The sequence below is a fragment of the Cibotium barometz genome, chromosome 18 (assembly GCF_041138505.1).
Source record: "Cibotium barometz isolate CiBa-2024 chromosome 18, ASM4113850v1, whole genome shotgun sequence".
NCBI lineage: Eukaryota > Viridiplantae > Streptophyta > Polypodiopsida > Cyatheales > Cibotiaceae > Cibotium > Cibotium barometz.
Window position 1 is genome coordinate 39016094 of NC_141063.1, and position 18250 is coordinate 39034343.

The window sequence follows — 18250 nt, forward strand, 5'->3', positions numbered from 1 at the left end:
TGGCTGTTTTTGGCTGTTTTTGGTCAATTTTGGCCCGTTCAAAAAATTTTGACTTTGCCCAAAATTTTTCAGAACCCGTTTTGAAGGTACTAGAACAATACTGCACAAAGAAATAGTGCACTTTTTGCTCTCCAACCTCTTTTCCCTTCCCCTTTCTTTTATTTTCTTCTCCCTTCCCTCACAAGAGTGCTAGGTACTGACTCAAGAATTCAAAAAATAAAAAATTAATTTTTTGGGCAAAAATGCTTAGACACGCGTGTCTAATGTTGGACACGCATGTCTAATTTTGGACACGCATCAGGTAAGTTAAGATCTAGATGATTGATCAAGTAAGTTAAGGTAAGGTAAGTTTATATGTTTAATGATTGCATGTATTGTCTGCAGGGTTCACTTACTCTCGACAACATGTGTGTCCCATGTGTGGTCCTAGATTAGTGTAAGTTAAGATCTAGACGATTGATCAGGTAAGTTAAGGTAAGGTAAGTTTATATGTTTAATGATTGCATGTATTATTTGCGGGGTTCACTTACTCTGGACAACATGTGTGTCACATGTGTGGTCCTAGATTAGATGCATGCTACTCCAAGCCACTGCGAAAGATAGTGTATGAGGGTCATTGACAATATTTGCCTAAATTCTATCCAATGCAGGAGGGGTTCTTAGGAAAACCTCCTTCCATGTTGCGTGTCAGTGATTGGAAACACACATGGGATATGGATCCATCTAATGCACCAGCTGGGATGAAACAACTCTCTATCTTCCATGTTCTACCATATTGGGGGGATCTACTAATAAACCATTTGATTGATCCCATGTACATTTTAAGAACATGGCCGTAGTATTGTGGAAGACAATCACAGGAGATAAGGAAACAAAAAGTCAAAGAGACGATTTACAAGCGCAGGGGAGGATGCATAATTTGTGGGCACAAAGTAGGCCCAATCGCAAGGTGTTCTTACCTAAAGCACCCTAATTCTTAACCAAAAATGAAGAGAAATAGATAAAGACATGTATCCAGGACTTTCGTAGTCCAATAGGATGCATGCACTACCTAAAGGGGGCTTTCACAAAGGATGATGAGCTTTTGGGATTGAAGTCACATGATTGGCACAAATTTCTACAATTTGTGTTGCCCGTAGCAATCAAGGATTGTCTCTCAGATGACATTCAAAACACAATATAGAAGATCAGTGCCCTTGTACATTGGATATCACAAAAAGAGATAGCAAGAGACATATTGGAGAGTGTATGACTAAATAGCCTTGAAGCCGTTGCCATGGTCAAGAAGTTCCTTCCATCAAGTGTATTGACCATTCAAATGCATCTTTTGGTTCATGTTGTTGATGAGGTGCAAGTTGCTGGCACAGTGCATAGTCGATGGATGTTTTTTCTAGAGCATTTCATGAAGACTTTAAAGGGATTTGTTTGTCAAAGAGAACGCCCAAAGGGGGTATGGCAATGGGGTTCTTAGTTCAAGAGTCCCTAGTCCACATCACCGAGTTCCTTGTTACAGTGGATCCAGATATGCCACGACTATGGAGTCAAGATGAAGATGATCGAATGCTTGGTGAAGAGCCCCAAAGAAAGGGAAAGGTGAGAACGATGGATGTATCCATGCATGACAAGATAAATAAGTTTTGTATATTGAACTCCCAAGTTATGCAAAAATGGATTGCAAATCATGATGAAGAAAGGAAGAAAAGGGATGAAGCTCGTCAAAGATTTTGACGAAATCGTACAACGAGAATGCTTCCATACCCAGCTGATCTTGCTCATCTACCAGAGTTCCCTATTGGCAGATGGCTAGACCAAGCTATTCAACAAGCTAAAAACAGCGGAGAGATAATTAGTGATGAGGAGCAGGAACTTGCTTATGGATGTGATCGCCATGTAACATTCTTTCCACATCAATAATTTCTTGATGGTTTCTTTGCTCATCTACCAGAGTTCCCTATTGGCAGATGGCTAGACCAAGCTATTCAACAAGCTAAAAACAACGGAGAGATAATTAGTGATGAGGAGCAGGAACTTGCTTATGGATGTGATCGCCATGTAACATTCTTTCCACATCAATAATTTCTTGATGGTTTCTTTGCCATTATTATTTAGCTTACAATGGATGTTTTCTTGTAGTGTCACAAGTTTGGAGCACTATGGTCACGTGGACGTCACTTTTGAGTGGAGCATGTAGACAAGAAACGAACAACCTTTGATTGTGGTGTGAAAGCTAGCTTTGAACAAGAGACCAGGTCAAGCACTAGTGACCAAAATACTCAAAATAGCAAGCTTGAGTACTTTGGAACTATCCAAGATATAATCAAGGTTGGGTTTAGAAAATTTGACATGTTCATATTTGATGTGCGGTGGTCCAAGGTGGTGACTCAAGGACAACAAGCAACCATACGAAGAGACAAGAGTGGATTAATTCAAGTGGACTAGGTATGGACTGACCAAAGGGACACTTTTGTATTACCTGAACATTGTGAGCAAATTGTCTTTAAGGTTGACCCAAGAGAACTAAGGTGGCTATTTGTAATCGAAGTTGCTCCTCGTAAAAGACAAATCTTTGAAGGCGTGAAAATAGAGGAAGAAATATTTGATGAACCTACAATCCCAAATGATGGGAGTGGACTAGTTCAAGGACACGATGGCATGAATGTTGAAGAGAAACCGTATGAGAACCACAAGAAGCTTAACCATTTGAAGAAGTACATGAAGGAACCTTGATTGATTTACAAGAACCTTTGATTGGAGTACGTCTACCTCATCTAAATTTTATATTAACATTAAACTTAACCCTGAATATGCTACAACACATAGTGTAAATCACAGAGTGTTAAGGGATGCAGAAGAAGCATGCAGACTCTTGTGTCATAGCAACCAGCCCAATCTGAGTCCGAAAAAGCATGTAAATCTGGCGGCAACGATCCCCCCTTGGGATAAAACAACCCAAGATGTATGGTGCCACTCAAGTAGCGAAAGATGCGTTTAACTGCCTTCCAATGCTGAGACCCTGGGCTATGCATAAACCTGCTCACCTGTGAGACTGCAAACTGAATGTTCGGCCTCGTAATGCATACATAAATGAGGCAACCAACAGCTGTCTGATAGAGTGTGACATCAAAGTGATCTCCAGCATCATGAAGACTCAACTTCAAACCTGTCTCCATTGGAGTAGCAATAGGCTTGCAGTCTTCAAGCCAAATCTTCGCAACAATGTCTCAATATACTTTGTCTGACACAAAGCAATACCTCCATCACACTGCTTAAATTGTATCCCCAAATAATGATGCAAATGCCCCAAATTTGACATCTCAAAAGAGGCATTCAAATCAGCCTTAAAATCAGCAATATGACTCTCATTTGGTCCTGTGAGCAGCATGTCATCGACATAGAGAGCAATGATTAGATGTACATCATCCACATGTTTAACATACAAAGTGCTTTCTGTTGGACTATTCTGAAAACCATGTGCAGTCAAATATGCATGTATCTTTTCATACCAAGCTCGTGGAGCTTGCTTTCAACCATATAAAGCCTTTTTCAACCTGCACACTTTGTTTTCCTGCCCTCTTTGAACAAAACCACGAGGCTGCGATACATACACCTCCTCATGCAAATCTCCATTTAAGAACGCAGTCTTTATGTCCAGCTAATGTACATTCCAACCATTATGAGCTGCCAATGCACAAATGCTACGAATGGTAGTCATACGACAAGTGGGAGCAAAGGTCTCATCAAAATCAATGCCCTTTTCTTGAGCATAACCCTTTGCAACAAGTCTAGCCTTATAGCGATCAACACTGCCATCTGGCTTTCGTTTCAACTTAAAAACCCACTTACACCCAATGGCCTTTTTACCAATAGGCAAATCACACAAAGACCATGTACCATTCTTCATTATAGCATCATATTCACTTTGCATTGCAGCCAACCAATTTTCTGAATTTTGTGCCTCATCAAATGAAAGAGGTTCTTCCTCTTCACACATACTAGACACAGCCAGAGCATAACAATCTGATGTATAAGAGGCATGCTGAAAACCTGAACGAGTACGACTAGTCATAGGTGCATCAATCTTACTATCACGCAAGGTTTGCACCAGCCATTTAGGCATACCTCTAGCCTGCTCATTTTCAGCCCTATCTTCATGAATTACATCCTGTAAATCTACATCAGAAATAGGCTGATCTATGATGTCGTTTGAAATCTGCATAGGCTGAATATTTGCCTCATTAGGACTTACATTTGAATTCCCACCTGTAAAGAGAGGCAACAACGTATCAAATACATCCCGTGAGCTCACGCCTGTCTCTTTGGTACATGATAACAAGGGCTGCACAGCATCTTCCACAAAAACAACATCTCGACTAATCAAGATACGCTTTGACTGCGGATGATACAATCTGTAACCCTTGCTTTCAGCACTGTAACCAACAAAAATGCATTTGACAACCTTATCATCCAATTTTTTGCGTTGTTGCATAGGCACTAAAGCATAGGCCAAGCAACCAAAGACACGCAAGTGACCAATAGAAGGCTTCCTGCCATGCCAAGCTTCGTATGGAGTAATAGACTGCAAGGCCTTAGTGGGACACCTGTTGAGTACATATGCAGCACACATGACAGCCTCAAACCAACACACATGTGGCAAAGCTTGGCTCTTGACCATACATCGTGCCATCTCCATAAGTGACATGTTCTTCCTCTCAGCAACACCATTTTGCTGAGGGGTATACGGCACTGTACATTGGTGTTTTATCCCACGACTAGCCAAAAATGCATCAAACTCTTTAGACATGTACTCCCCCCCTCGATCAGAACGGAGGGTGCCCACAGTACAATTGGATACATTTTCAACCATAAGCATAAACTGTTTGAAGCACAAAAACACTTCGGACTTTGCCTTCAGTGGATATACCCATGCATGCCTTGAGTAATCATCAATGAAAGTCACGAAGTACAAGTGTTTACCAAATGACGGAGTTTGCATAGGCCCACATACATCACTATGTACAAGCTGCAATTTGTGCAATTTGCGAATGGCCCGCATAGAACCATCCTTTGGAAACGCAGAACGCTGCATTTTGCCCAAAATACAGCCTTCACAAACATGTTTCAATGGTGCCTCAAGAGGGGGCAATGAAGCAACCATATCAAATTTCTGCAAACGCAGCAAACTAGCAAAGTTTAGATGACCAAAACGAGCATGCCATAGTTTTGCATCTGAAACTGCCTTTTCATCAGAAATTGCATTTGTTGAATCTTCCACACACTTGTCATAAGAATTGAGCCTATACAGCCCACGAAACAAGGATCCAGATACAATAATCGTATCACCAGAAGTCAAATCATGAACAGTACATCTGTCATCCACAAATTTGACTACAAATCCAAGTCTAGCAAGCGTAGAGACAGACAATAGATTCTTCTTTATCCCTGGCACATACAAAGCATCTGAAAGTGTGAAAGCGCTGCCATTTGCAGCAGTAAGCATAATTTTACCAATGCCCTTCACTGGGTAAGAAGCATTATTGGCACATGTGACAGTATTCCCATTAGGGACAGCCTCAAGAGAAGTGAATATATCACGATGCGAGGTAATGTGCTTTGTAGTAGTCAAAATACCATACATGAGAGTCAACAGAAACTGCCAAACATGCATCATATATAGATGGGTCATACTGGCAATACACGCTAAACGCCCATTCTGTATCCTGCACAACATTTGCAGAATCTGCATTTGTAGAAGCATCCGCTATTGTGGCTGCATTTGACTCTTTCTTCTTTGCCTCTTTAGCCTTTAGCTTAGGGCAATTCTTAATGACATGATCATTTGTCTTACAATAGTTGCACCTGGTCTTTTTCTTGCCTTTATCAAGAGCCTTCTCAGACTTATTGTTGCTACCTGTGGAAGGAGAAGAAGCTGCAGACCTACTAATAGGAGAAGAAACAGTGGAAGGGGCTACCTTACCACTTCTTCTCTGCTGCTGGGCAGCAATAAATGCTTGAACTGCACGCTGCCTGGCCCTGTTTTGCCTAGACTGCACTTCTTGCAAGAGCTTGTTGACTAAAGTATCATACTTGACAGCATTAGGTCTGTCCTCATTAAGAAGTCTCCACGTGGAAGCAAAAGTCTGATATGTCTCAGGTAAAGCATCAAGAACAGTCTGCACAAGAGAATGATCAAGAATAATCTCACCTGAAGAAATCAACTGTTCTTTGAGATCTTTAATCTCAGCAAGAAAAACATTCATGTCATCATCTTCTTGCATAATCTTCAATTCTAGCTCTTTACGTAGGTAAGCGATTTTTGCCTCATTAACCTGCATACAAACCAGCTAGAATATCCCAAGCCTGTTTTGCTGTTTTAGCTAAACGAATATGTGGGGTGATGTTACGTTTGACAGAACGTGCAATCAAGGCATGAGCCTGCGCATCTTTACCATCCCAACGAGCTTGTTCAGCAGTGGGTAAAACAGCAGCAACAGTAGAGCTGCTAGAACCTCATCCTCAACAGATCCTACATCCACAGAACCTAGACGTACATCCGTACCCTGCACAATGTTCCACACTCCTTTTGCAACCAAAACATGCTGCATCATGTATACCCAAAGTGGGTAGTTGCTGTCTCCATCCAGTTTGTCTTCAGTAGACAACATGCGAAATACATCATTGCTGTTATCAGCCATGGCCACTGACTGAAACTGATGCAAAAGCTACGTGTAATGAAGCAAAGACTGAATAGAAGACAACTTGTGCTATGTAGCACGGTCCACAATAGAACACGTATGCCTGTTTTGCAGAAAACTGCACTGTCGAAATTTCTGCAGAAAATGACGAAAACACCTGTGCAGAACTTGAAATGCAAAAACGGAGCCCGAAACGACCTTAGATGAAAATTCTAAGAACGCAAAGCCCTACAGGATTATTTGCAGAGTATAGAGACCTGCAAGAGCTCGTGAAAACTCACCTCAATCGGAGAACGTGAGTCGAAGGGTGCTGGCAGCGTAGCCCTGGGAGCCGATGCCTGCTCTGATACCAATTGTTGGAATTAGGGTTGCAGGAAAGCACACAAAGCTTGGAGAAGAAGAAGCAAGAATGCACATAACACACAATGTATTAGATTGTGTCAATGTACAAAAGATAAGTTAGTCCTAGAGTGATGGGCGTATATACAAGCCGAGGGAAAAAACCTCCTAAAGAGGGAAAAAGTGCCCCGGCGGTCCTAAGTGTGTTCACACACATCACTACCTATATATATGACAACACAGACTATGCATGGAAGGGAAGAACCACATTGATCTATGGATTGATGGGAGCATTTATCCAAGAGATCCACTAACTGGAAGGTACCCTGCTTTTACCTCTGTTCATGACCTTATAAGGTTTATAGGGGATGGTGCTGATAGTCTATTAGGATATTGTTTAAGACTTTTCCAATCTAGTAATGAACATGTGAATCATCTTCTTTACTTAAACACACTTTTAATGAATTTTCAAACCCAAGTTACAGAGCTTCAAAACAAAATTAAAATACTTGAAGAATCCAATGAAAAATTAAATGCCCTTAAGAAAACTCCCATTGGTTTCAGAGAAAGAATTAGGCATCGGAAACATATTCATAATCTCTCAAGCACCTATGGGGGAAGGAAGAGAAGAATGAAATTATTAAGAGAGTACATTTCAGAGGTTTCTGGCCTAGATATGCATAAATGTGAAGAAAGGGTTCAACTTCTAAATGAGAAAATGAACAGTTCAGACATTATTATGTCAAGCTAGGCCACCTCCATTGTCTAGATCATAAAAAGCCTTGCAATTTGATTCATAGGTGTCTTGCCTTAATTTTGTTCTTATATTTGAAGGTTGATTTCACTCAGGGCGACAAAGCAGGAGATGACCAAGAAGAGTTACCTCCTTCCTCTTCAGTCAATGTTGCTACACTCATAGATATAGAGACTGAAGAGGTAGAAGATCTTGAAGAGCCAATAGATGAAGAGAAAGAGAAGGAGGTTACTGCACAGTTAGATTTCTCAATTTTCAAGGTAGAAACTATCATTGCACATGAAGATAGCTTTGAGGTTGCAGACATAGATGAGAACTCCATGATAGTTACAATATTCTCTATATTTCATGCAGTCTGCTCAGAAACTTCCAATATTTACTCTCAAGGTTCTTGGGATATTGTCCTATTCAGGTTAATGTAAGAAAATAATGCTTCTAGAGAGGACAGGATTTTTGGCTATGCCCCTAGGTTCAACATATTGAGTGACTTCTTATGCTACTTAGATTATTTACTTTCAGATGAAAAGATAGATGTGAAGTCTCTTAGAGGTTACTCAAGGAAAAAGTATTTGAAATATAGAGGTGATATGCGTGAGCAAAACACTGCAAGAGACTCAAGAGATGAAGCTTTTAGGAAATTTGGCAAAAATTTTGTATATAATGTTTGCTCTTTTGGTCAAGTATAATAGTATTTTTGTTGTGACTACCAAGACGTACATATCCTTATTGAAAAATGTCTATAAGTGTTTCCTCTTCAGGAATGTTGTCTCCATTGGTTGGTTATATGTCAATTTCATCATCTTCATTTGCACTAAAACTCTTTGAATGAGTATAAAGGAGTTGAAATATGTAAAATAAGCTCAAGGAGTTGAATGAGTATAAAGGAGTTGAAATATGTAAAATAAGCTCAAGAGGAGAAGGTTTAAAACAAAAAACAAAAAATAAGCTCAAGAGGAGAAGGTTTAAAACAAAAACAAAAAAAACCATCTTATATATGAAAGCTCGAACTCCAATGGATAGATTCTAACGGCTAGTGCCATGTGGCAACTTCTTATTCATCACACGTGTGGCCAACGATCATATTTTTATAGTATATATATTTTCTTCGGTCATTTTTGCATGCTATGAATTTTCTAATCTCCAATATCCCACATGTTATATCCCCTAAATCCCTTCTTTTTTGCTTGATGTGGATATCTTTTTCCCTCATACTCCGCACGGCGCGAATTAACACTGCCGATCCAAGACCTTTGCAATTGTATCGTGTGGTGTGGGCCATCAATTTTGTCTTGTCCACACGGTGCAATTCTACAAAGGGGGTCCAAGACCAATGGTGCATTTTCACATGGTGTGGGCCACCCATTCCATCAAAGTCTGCACTGTGCGATTTTACAAAGGCACTCCAAAAGTCATAGAGGTAATTCGCTCCGTGTGGGCCATCTTAATGATTATGTTAGAATTCTCCTCTTTACATTTGCTACTTTCTCCTCCCAATCCCGCACGGTGCTAGAATACAAAGCATCTTTCTCTTCCCGTGCTATTGCTACTCTCTGCTCCCAGTCCCGCACGGTGCGAGATTACAAGGTAGGTTCTTGAACAAGGCTACCGTATTGCACCATGTGGGCTCCTTAGTTTTTCAACCCTTTATCCTTATTCAATGTTTGGGCTTTTTTTCTTAAGGCTCATTTGCATAGTAAGGAATGACAAGGACAAAGAAGACTGTGAAGAAGAGTGGTGCAGGGCCTGGTCTTGCAAGTAAAGCCGCAAGAGCCAAACAATCCACAGTACTTAGTGAGAAGAATGAGAAATCAAAGAGTAAGTCAAGGATCCATTACCAGATTAATGCTCTAAACGAGATAAGGAAAGCTCAAAAAACTACTGAGCTCTACATCAAGTGGACACCCTTTATTAGGGTTGTCAGCCTTCAGGGATATTTCTAAGAGGCTATGTAGGATTATGAGAAGCGAAGTCTTTGAGTTTGTTAGATGGTAGTTCACTGCTCTTGCATGCATGAAGCAGTTGAGGACTTCCTCGTAGATTTTTTCAATGATAGTTGTATAGCTAGTGCATTTGCTCATAGAGTCACCCTTATGATTAAGGATTTTGGGTTGGTCAGTAGGCTGAGGTATATGTTTGACAAAGCCTTGGAGCATATAAGTATTCAAGACAAGAAGGCATTTGACATCCTCAATGTAGCTCCAACAATAAAGCCAAAGTCAAGTGTCAAGATTGAGGATGTCACACATTTGTACAAGACAATGAAAGCAAATGAGAATGTCACATTTGTACAAGACAATGAAAGCAAATGAGAATGTCACATTTGTACAAGACAAGGAAAGCAAATGAGAAACACCAAGAGAAGCAAAGGAAGGAGAAGCAAAGAAAGTGTCAAGATTGAGGATGTCACACATTTGTACAAGACAAGGAAAGCAAATGAGAAACACCAAGAGAAGCAAAGGAGGGAGGAGTAAGAACAATTATCTGAGGACCAAATGCTAACAAGAAAGATCAACAGGCTGAACGTCTTAAATATAGAAAAGTACACAGCTGTCTTAGGTCAAATTATTATGAATGTTTCCCTTGTCTCTGACAAGGAGCACTACCTCACAATCTCACCTAAGGATAGGACCGTGCTTGCTAACAAAAATATTGAGATATCAGATTCCATTGTGAACACTTCTATTAGGTATGTTTTCTTTATTTTCCTTTTGGTCCTCTTGATTCTCTCCTTGATCTTTTGCTTGGTCTTCTTGATTTTCTTTGGTCTTCTTGATTCTCCCCTAAGCCTTCTTTATTTTGCAGGATATTGATATCAACACTTCCAGTTGAGATTTCTTCAATGATTTTTGTGTTGTACCCTCTTGTCTCCTTCAGTATTCTCAAGGATGCAGAGGATGTCCTTGACAAGTTTTTGGCTGATTTTGACTTCCTTGAGTGCAACATTATATTCCTGCCCTATGTTGAGGGCTATGTTTTGAAATCCTTGCAAATTTGGTTGGTATCCTTTAGTTTTAATTCACATAATGAAGTAAGGTTCTATTTGCTCTTCTTCAAGGGTCATTGGAGCTTGGTAGTTATTCATTTTCTTGAAAGATATGCCATGTTAATGAACACTCTCAATGGCTTTCATGGACAAAGCAAACTATATATATACTGCAAGTTTTTTATACTTTTGGTTTACATGTCTCCATGATTTCACTACTAGAGAATGAGCCTTTACCGATGGTGATTTACCGATGCTTGTCCCGCCATCAGTATAAGCATCGATATAAACGTCTATATAAGCATCTATATAAGCGTCTATAAAACCGCCGATAAGTGTGTCTATAAAAGCATCGGTATAAGCGTCTATATAAATGTGGAAAATTACCTTTTTTTGTATAATAGAATTTTGAGCATTCTTTGTCTATGAGAGGCTCCCCCTATGTGTAGAAACTCTCCTATTAGTATTTGTAGTCATAGATCCATAGTTAGAACATAATTCTATGCTGATTGGTTATTTTGAGTCTTGGTTCATTGTTTTATCAGACACTAATATAGCCTCGGTAAAAATTTTGGGATTGTGGATGAATGTGTTTGACATATTGAAAGTAAAGATTAGTACTTAGCATATTTTTCAATATTAATACACTTGTGTCAAACCTTTTAGTCCTCAAACGCGTTTTTTTATGTCCTTAACTATCACCTTTTGGTCCTCAAACTCGCCCCTTCGCAATCCAACACTCATTTTTACTTATCCAAACACTCATTTATACTTATCCAAACACTCATTTGTATCTCCTCAATCAGTGTGCGATTCTAGTAAAGCAATTAATCAATGAAGTTTAGAATATGAACTTGCAACGTGAATTATTCAACACCACAAATTGCTAGAAGGAAAGATCCCAACGTCCCACTGCCATAATGAATCCTTGCTTCAAAAAGAACTTTGTTGTCTTCCTTTTTGCTCTCTTCCTTGCTTTCATCCTGCATTGCAAGTCACACGTACTTTTCATAGGTTTTCAAACCTCATAGCCTAGTCATTTGTTTCATTTTCACATGTATGTGAGAGTTACCCTCCACACAATGCACACACAATGAATCCTTGCTTCAAAAATCACTTCGTTGTCTTTCTTTTTGCTCTCTTGCTTGCTTTCATCCCCCATTGCAAGTCACATGCACTTTCATAGGTTTTCAAACCTCGTAGGCTAGTCTTTTTCATGCGTATATGAGAGTTACCAAGAGAAATATTCAAAACTTCTTGTGTTTTCTTGAACTCCACGTGGATCTATACAACACTTGTGTGTGCATAGAGCTCCTTGCATGCAAGATGAGCAAGCTTCATGCTATAGCAGCCTGTATCTTCACTCTCTCTCTCTCTCTCTCTCTCTCTCTCTCTCTCTCTCTCTCTCTCTCTCTCTCTCTCTCTCTCTCTCGGACTCCACGTGGATCTATACAACACTTGTGTGTGCATAGAGCTCCTTGCATGCAAGATGAGCAAGCTTCATGCTATAGCAGCCTGTATCTTCACTCTCTCTCTCTCTCTCTCTCTCTCTCTCTCTCTCTCTCTCTTACTACACACACACACACTCTTACACTCGCTCTCGTCACATACTTTTCATAGACCTCGTAGGCTAGTCCTTTTCACACGAATTTGAGAGTTACCCTCCACACACACACACAGATTTGAAGTAAGTTTGTCATAAAGTTAATTGCTTGCATTACTTAACACGTATTAATTAACTAATATGGTAAAATAATGTTTGAAGACATGTTGAAAAGATATTCATTATTACTACCAAGTGTACAAAAATGCCTTCCTTATAATATGACTAGAAAAGGTTGTTTTTTTGTGGCGTGAAATTTTTTGAGACACCTATATTTTGTGAGGCATTTGCGGTTGTTGTGGCACTTGCTCTTTTAGGAGAACTCCTTTGAAGTGACTTTGTTTACCCTCGGCAAGGCTAATATCATGAAGGCCTAGTTTCATAGGTGTGTAAATCCGTGTGGCTTTTGCATGAATGGATTTTATGCCTCTAATTGGCCAATATTTGGAATGGGTAATACCGTCTTGTGGTATTTAGGTGTGTCTAGAATGGTTGTGTGGGCAGGACCCACACTCTTTGGTTATAACTACATTTGTAAGCAGAAGGCCCTTACATTTCATCCATTTAAAAAAGTTTTGAGCAATATTAATCGTGTCCTTGGTGAGTATCTAGTGCATGATTAAAAATTACATCCCAAGATCGCTAACTAGAACTCAATTTATTTGGTATGATCATAAAAATTTATATAATTTTTGCATGCCTTTACTTGTGTTGATCCACTCATGCATAACATGCATTCCATTCCCTAAATGCAAACAAAAGAGTAGCTATTCATTCACTTTTACCGATTTCAGTTTCTCCCGAAACATGTGGTCAATTATCACTTCATGAGGGAGAAGTTCTTGGCAAGCAACATTATATGTCATCAAGAGGAGTAGACAATTGCCATTTTCATCAAGGCCTTGTGAGCTAAGAAGTTTCACAGATTTTGAACTATGCATGAGATGGAGTTAAGCTTGATGGGAAGTGAGGAGATGTCAAGCTCAACATGAGCTCACACTCACGCAAGGCCTAGGTGATGATTTTGACATTGACTCACAATGGCACATTGTTACACAATGGATCTCAGCCAATTATTCTCTACAAGTGGACTACACTACTAGTCCACGTATCAAGTTATGATATACTTATCATGGTAGCTCATCTCACAACTGGTTCAGACTATAGACTACTTTTACATAGTACTCTAGGACATGTATTTTTATTGACTAGAGAAGAAGAAGAAGATCATACCCCCACATGGAAGCCTAACGGTTGCACCAAGAGGCTCGCACACCCTGACTTTAAAAAAGCATTTTTTTGTTAAATTCAAAAATTTGCTTGCTAACTGGCTACCACCTGCTCTTCAATGAGTTTAAAAAATAATAAAGAGTTGACGTGTCCCTCTTAAGTGCAAGGCCACACTAATATCTCGATTTTCCACGTAGCTAGTAGCTAATCATCACTTAATTTCTCTGTTTTCCAAGCATTACCGGATCTTGTAGATGCAATTAAATAGCCAATGTAATTACAAGCTGAAGCCATAATAATGATCAGCACACTTATATATATTCTCTTGTACATAAATAAAGAAGATACTTACCAATGATACGATTAATATTGCTCAAAACTTTTTTGAATGAACGAAATGTAAGGGCCTTATGCCTACAAATGTAGTCTTAGCCAGAGAGTGTGGGGAGGCATGAAAGCCTTTTGCATAAAAGCGAAATACCCCAAGAGGGTATCACCCATTCCAAATATTGGCCAATTAGAGGCATGAAATCCATTTGTGGAAGGAGTACTCCTAGGAAAAGAGCAAGTGCCACAACCACCATGAACAACCCATGGAGGATAGGTGTCCCAAAAAAGTGCCACCCCCATACCCCCAAATGGAAGCCTAACAACAACTGCACCAGTGTGCTCACATGCCCTCAAGCGCCCCCCTCCCAACTTTAAGAAAGTGAAATTTTCTCTTTTTTTTAAATTCAGATATTTCCTTACTAGGCTACCAGATGAATGAGTTTAAAAAAATAATAAAGAGTTGACGTGTCCCTCTTAAGTGTAAGATTTCACGCAAGGCCATGCAAATATCCATGCAGCCAATACCTCATTTCTCTGTTTTCCAAGCATTACCGGATCTATGTGAGCCGGCTTTGCACAAATTTGAACAAGCTCTTGGCTAAGTCGAACCTACCTTTTCCCGAACCCTGCTTGAGAGTAGACCAACTTCAGGCCACAAAAAAGCAACCTTCTCTAGTCATATTGTCCTGTACACTTGGAAGTTGATAGTAATGACTACCTTTTCAACATGTCTTCAAACATTATTTTACCATGCTAACTAATTATACGTGGTATGCAACACATGAAATTAACAACCTACAAAAATTTTGTTTTATACTTGATGACTATGTATATAATTACTTTTCACTAGTGCTCAAAAGAGGTATTGACTTAGCCTAAGTGTTTCCTTTGTGTTGTAAGCAAACTAACCGCTTCACAAATAAGGCAAAATATTGCCTTGGTTTTATTATCTTAGTGAGGTAACTTTTAAACTATAGCGACCCTCATTGGTGGAGAACTCTGTGACTATTTCAATCTTCCTTTGCTTCTACTAAAATCTCAATCTAAATTGGTGTACACATCCATGGTGGTGGAGGATTTAACTTATGGTTTTTGATGACATTATCATTACCTTCGTCTTGCTCATTATGGTTAAAGGATCTTGAGCCCAACAAAATAGAGAGATGAAGCACCAAATGATCATGCATTCTAAGGGTTTCATGGAGCTTTCATTGTGTGCTATCACATTCATGAAATGAAAGCTCTTTTCATGGTGAAATAGACCTAGATTGTGCACTCTAGTCATCAAGTGAAGGAATTTGGGTTTAAGAAGCAATTGTCAAAGTATTGGAAGTGTCTTAAATGTGTAACTAAGTATTTGCTCTGCTTAGAACCCAATATACTTGTAAGGTGCCTTCCATAAATTTGGATTTCTAAATAGAGAGCTCAAGAGAGATGTCCGAGGTAGTGCAACTCAAGAAGCCACTTTTGTCCTTAAAGATGGGCCTTTGAGAAGCAATGTCGGCTCCAATTAACTTCTCCACAAGTGGAAGTTCCTTGCTTGAATGGCCCTGATCTCCAATATCCTACACATTCAATAAAAAACATACTTTGTAAAGTTGCATCTAGTAAAGCTAACTCAGATTAACAAAAGCATAATCATTCTAGAAGTAGACCTAAAATATAGCATTGGTTCACCACCATTAATTATCCCTACAATTAATTAGTACCATACCATTAAGCTTTGTATTATTTGTTGTGATGATTATAGCTTATATCAATAGACTTTCATTGATGATTATAGCTTATTCCATTGATTTGGTTTTTAATATTGATAAGTTGCAAAATATAAGGGGATAGTGTATAATCACTTGGCATGTATTGTAAGTGGTAGGTGACTCGTCCTGTAAGATAGAATTGTGAAGAACTCCTCCTTCTCCTCCTCATCTTCTCAGGAAAAAGGTCGGAAAAGATAACATCAAGCCTTGTGTGTCAATGCAGCTGCCATTTTCACAAAAAAAGACACTAGTTAATTTCCAACAGGTTTTAGAAATTTTCCCACATTTAATAACATCCAAAATTCCCACTTCTAGATTATGACAATGGCATGAGCTTGATTTGCAGGCAAGGCACCACGTGCATACCTAGCAGCTGGGTGCAGTGGGGGGTGAGACTGCATCGCTGGCCCCACTAAGGCCCTTGGTCCGGCGGGGAGCAGTCGCAGTCCGCAAATAGCATCGTGGCCACGACTCGTATTGGGTAACCCCACTATGAAATCCATAGAGATACTTTCCCACTTGCCTTGTGGGATCTCCAATGGTTGCAACAAGCCACCTGCCCTGAGGCGCTCTGCCTTGTTGACTTGACATTTTTGGCATCTTAGTACGTACTCTTGAACATCATTGTGCAACCCTGGCCAATAAAACTGTCGCCTAACGAGAGCATAGGCCTTTCTGATGCCTGGGTGACCGGCGCTTGGACTATCGTGACACTCAAATAAAATATGGCGCCTGGTGTCTGAGTCCGATGGTACACAAACTCTCCCCTTGTGGAGTAGGTAACCATCCTTGATGGAAAAATTCTTCCATTGCATAAGCTCATCCTTCGAGAGGGTAGAGCCCTGTGGGGAGTTATGCTCTGCACTTGCAGACATACTAGAGTGTAAGGGATCCCTTCTTGATATTGCACTCCACACTTTGTCATATGACTGATCGTGTGCACACTTACCGCGTAATGACTCCAAGAATTCACTCTTTATTTCCGTGAAAGCAAGTGAATTGACTTGAGGCATCTAGTTAAGAGCATCAGCTACGATATTGTAAGACCCATAGATGTGAGCCATGTAACAAGGGTGCTTGATCGGTATGTGCTAATGAAAAAGATAGTGACGATGACGTCCTGCTTCCAACGTAGTGTGCTCTTTCGGTGAAGCCCTGCTTCTAGCGTAGCGTGCTCCTTCCCTCCTGGGAGAGCCTTCCCTACGCTCTGATACCAATGTAAGACCCATAGATGTGAGCCATGCTAGTAACCACCCAACCTTGTCCTTTTATAGCCCCTGGCCCTTTCACATTAGGACGCCCACCTAGCATACATGGCCGGGCCTTGCCCTAGGACCCGTGTCCTCACAGTGATATACAGGCAGTGAGAGATTCCTTGATCGAGGAGGGGTATTCAGAGCAGCAGATAGAGGCTTTTCTTTGACATATACCCCCTACAGATAGAACACAGTACGAGCGTATATCTGACGATACTAGAGCTACATGGGATAGTATCATTGACGAGTCCATTAGGCGTCACCAGACTGGGTCGATGTCCTCTGACATATATTTTGCAGATCCAGCACTTAAGGAGGCGATCCGAGGTACAGAGGTAGATACTAGAGAGCAGTTTAGACAACGCATGTATATGGAGTCTCGGATTTGGGAGATGGGGTAGCGTGCTAGGAGCACTTTGGCAGATCAGGAGCTGGCTTACGCTAGGGTCAGAAATTTGGAGAGATTTGGGAGACCTGTCAGTGAGTAGGGGGAGTCGTCACACCAGGCACAGAGACGCTTTGTAGCAGAGGAGGAGACAGCAACACATCAGCTTTTTGGGGCTTCTTCTCAGGATCCATCAGCACCTACCCAGCGCACTATTGCAGAGAGGGTTATCTAGGACCCAGAGGGGACCTTATTATGAGCTAGATTCTGATTCTAATTCTGATTCTGATTCTGATTAGATGATTTCATATGGATTTTTGTATCACATTTATATTTATGTTGGAGATCACATCCTTGTATCACATTTATGTTTTGTTTCACATCCCTATGTATCGCATGTTTATGATCTATGTAGATGTTGTTTGTGTGTTCATTATGGTGATGCTTATGGTCTTGTTTTTCTAATGTTATGGTCATTTTAATAGTGTTTATTTGTGTGTTCATTATGGTGATGCCAATGGTCTTGTTATACTTATATTATGGTCTTGATTTGGTTATGGTCATTATGATTATGGCTATGGTTATTGTAATGGTTTAAGTTTTGGTGATTTATATTTTGTTTGAGATCCATATGTGTCGCATGTTTATGATCTATGTAGATTTTGTTTGTGCGTTCATTATGGTGATGCTTATGATCTTGTTGTGCTAATGTTATGGTCATTTTAATGGTATTTATTGTATGTTCATTAATGTGATTCCAATGGACTTGTTATGCTAATATTATGGTCATTTTATGGTTATGTTCATTATGGTTATGGCTACTATCATGTGCATGCTTACTCTCTCTCTCTCTCTCTCTTAGTGTCCCATTTTGACATCGTATGGTCGAGACGGGGCCTTACCCTGGCGTTTTTTGCACCA

The 18250-nt window shown here is 40.0% G+C and overlaps 1 pseudogene; it reads left to right on the top strand.

Annotated features, from left to right (window-relative positions):
* Positions 1 to 1276: 1276 nt before the first annotated feature.
* Positions 1277 to 10094, top strand: LOC147629302 (uncharacterized; annotated as a pseudogene).
* The last annotated feature ends 8156 nt before the right edge of the window (positions 10095 to 18250 follow it).